The 3,302-nt window shown below is 42.9% G+C and overlaps 1 pseudogene; it reads right to left on the bottom strand.

The window, feature by feature from the left end:
• Nucleotides 1–1,344: 1,344 nt before the first annotated feature.
• On the bottom strand, nucleotides 1,345–2,845 carry LOC117011671 (magnesium transporter MRS2 homolog, mitochondrial-like; annotated as a pseudogene).
• Between the last annotated feature and the right edge of the window lie 457 nt (nucleotides 2,846–3,302).

Below are 3,302 nucleotides of genomic sequence, written 5' to 3'. Positions count from 1 at the left end.
CTGTGCCAGCTTCCCTATAATGGCTTCTCGTAACCACACATGGAAGTAGGGAAAACTTCACTTGTAACTTCATCTGTTTTCTTTCAATTCAGCTAGTAGAATAGCATTTTTATTCCTATCACCAAACCACTTGGTAAATGGACCCCTGAGCTTCCTCATATGACATCATATTATGCTCCCCACATCATCAGGGTATGTGTATTTATGCTCTTATCATGACTACTTTTGTAGTACAAGGGCTGCTCTAGGCATTCTGGAATCTTCTATGCGCACTACTTTTAGAGGCAAGTATAACTGTAATGTCCTATTGCGTATCTTCCTTTAACCTCCAGATAATATAAAAAAAGATAATTCAGATGTGAAGGAAGATAGCAGCTTTGAGACTCACAGATATCAGCCATTTGTTTTGAACCCAGATCTCTTGTTGTGAAGACAAAAAGGGATCACAGAACTAGAGTTTATTATCCTCCTGCCTTAAGAAGCCCATCTGCCAGCCTCTGAGGGCAGGCATACAGAGTAATTGGGCTACACATATTTTCCTTTTTGGGGGTGGGTTGGAGTGACACAACCATTTACTCTAAAAATCAGGGAATGACCAAAACATCTATAAAACAGTAACAGAATGGAAGCACGTTCTTTCGACTCTTCTTCCAAAGGCTTTGTTTATAGCCAAGCAAAGAAAAACAGTTTCACGGGTCAAGAAAGTGAAGTCTTGATTAATTGGAAGATTAATTGGGATCCATGTAAAGCTGATGTTAAATTATCATTTCCTTCTTTTTATTCACATTCTATGAAAAGGGGGCAAATATAAGAAAATAAGGCTATTTCAAAGATTGATTCAAAGCACTAACTTCCAGAGTTTGTTTGAAGGCTAATAACATATTTTGCTAGCTTTTCAGTCACCTGAGAGTAAGGAAATTTGCAAGAACATGATTCTCTGTCCTAAGGATTATGGCTACCTGATCTCATAACTGGGTTTGTCAGGCTTCAGTTGGCATGAAATTGCATTTTCTTAGTATGTATAAAATAAAATCTATATAATAATTTATTTTTGTGTTAATCTCTCCATGTCTCATATCATGTCTATAAAAACAGCTCTTTAAGTCAGTAGAAAATAGAATTTCGATTTTTTAAAAAGCAAGTAATTTGGTTCTTTACTTAGAATTCTGAAAATGCAATTAAGTTTTAGTATTGTGACTGCCATAATAGTTTCATCATCCGTCAACATAATTTAAATATCAGTGATTTGTTTTTCAAGTCTCTGTCTCTATAAAAGAAAATAATAAACAGTATCAGAAGCGTCCTGTAACTACCATAAAAAATTCAGTTTTCACCAAGTTGTTACTAATGGTTTGTTAGGACGCTCCTGCTTGATCCAAATCCATCCAGACTGAAGCTGTGTTTCATTTCCATCCTTATATCTGCCTGAGGTGTCTTTTTAGGTAAAGAGGCCATCATAGGAGACAAAGGAACTTCTAGCTGTTGTCCAAGGAAAGACAGCAAATGCCTCCAGATTAGGCCACTTCCCATAAGCATAATTCCTGTAATCAGCCAAAACCATCTTATGGTCCTCTTCAAGGTAAGATTCCATGTTCATTCCAAAAGCAACCCCTTGTAGTCCAAAGAGTGAAAGAGAGAAGGATCCCACGGTCAACTATAGGTTCAACCTCATCATCACACGGCGGTGGCTGTCCTGGTTGAGGAATGTAATACTTTGTGAATCGTCGATCAGTACTCTAAGTTCCCCAGCTGCACTGGAAAGATCCTCAGGTAATCCATAGTACTTTTCCAGCAGCAGCTCCATGTCTTCTTTGTGGTCAATTCCAGTGCCTCTCTCTTTTCAAAATTGTGTGGATCGTCACTCCATTTGGTTAGACAGAGCTCCTCCAGCAGCTCTTCTTCATCCAAGATCTCCAAAATCAACTCTGAAAATTTTAACTGTTTCTAACTCTGATAGACTTGCCATTTTGTACTAAGATGTGCAGTTTGCCTCTGTCTACAGAAGAGTGTTTGGGATCCAACATGTCAAGGATCACTGGCTACAAAATGCTCAGTTGGCCCTGAAGGTTGTTGATTCAATACTGCAGCTCTAAACTCAAAAGGTAAAGGGTACGTTACAAGTTGACCCTCTCCAACCAACTGTGAAGGGAGTTCCTGCAACAGCCATTGTTCTAGATTTAATTTATGATAATCTATAATAATATCAGAAGACGCTGGAATTATCACACTCCATTCTCACGATAATCCTGTTGTTTCTACTGGTGATGCTCCTTAAATGCTGAAACCTCGAATCTCTGGCTTGAAGTTCTACTTCTTGATATGTCAGTTTTCCTCCTTTCAAAAGAAGTAACAGTGGGGCAGCTGGATGGCTCAGTTGGTTAGAGCGTGAGCTTTCAACAATCAGGTTGACAGTTCAATTCCTGCATGGGATGGTGGGCTGCGCCCTCTGCAGCTAAAGATTGAAAAAGGCGATTGGACTTGGAGCTGAGCTGCGCCCTCCACAACTAAATTGAAGGACAACAACTAGGAGCTGATGGGCCCTGGAGAAACACACTGTTCCCCAATATTCCCCAATAAAAAAACAAAAAGAAGTAACAGTTTCATCTTTGTCAAATTTGTCACAGTAAACACTGGGGCTACACTGGACTGGGGCTACGCTGGCTAAAGTGGCTTGTGGCTTGAGAGTCATCAGAAGTTCTAAACCCGCGCGTTTCACTTGCCAGGCTGTCCCTGCGGGGTCTGCACAGCGGGGCGACCGGCTTCCTCCAAGTAGTTCAGCCTCGCGACACGTCAGGCCCCAGGCCAGCGCGCACTGGCTGCGCCGGGGCAGCCCCACCGCACGCATGGCAGGAGCCCCGGCGGGCTCTGCGGGCTTCCAGGGCGCTGGAGCGAGGCGGAGGCAGCAGCGACACCCCATTGGTCTTGCGGGACACTGGCGGATCAGCCGCACTGCGAGACACCCTTCCCGACCCCCCCGCCGCCGCCGCGCGCGCCCAGGCGCCTGGAGCACCGCGCTTCTAGTCTTCCTTTTGTAATAACCCTATTTCTTTCACTTTGAAATAGGGTTGGACAGCTGAATAAGAGTTTACCAGGTGGACCAGGGGAGAAAGTGATTCCAAACATAGGGTGCCAGCATGTTCAAAGGCTCAGAGACTTAAAATAGTGAAAAAAAATTCATTCTCCAGAATATAGTGCTCAGAGAGGGTTGGTGGGAATGGCTTACGTCACCAGCAGAGTCATGTATAAGGATTTTGGAATTTTGGAAAGGAGAGGGGAACATAAGGGGAAAAACTGAACATGAT

Source organism: Rhinolophus ferrumequinum, chromosome 19 (genome assembly GCF_004115265.2).
Source record: "Rhinolophus ferrumequinum isolate MPI-CBG mRhiFer1 chromosome 19, mRhiFer1_v1.p, whole genome shotgun sequence".
Lineage (NCBI taxonomy): Eukaryota > Metazoa > Chordata > Mammalia > Chiroptera > Rhinolophidae > Rhinolophus > Rhinolophus ferrumequinum.
This window is presented reverse-complemented; position numbering and strand designations above follow the sequence as displayed.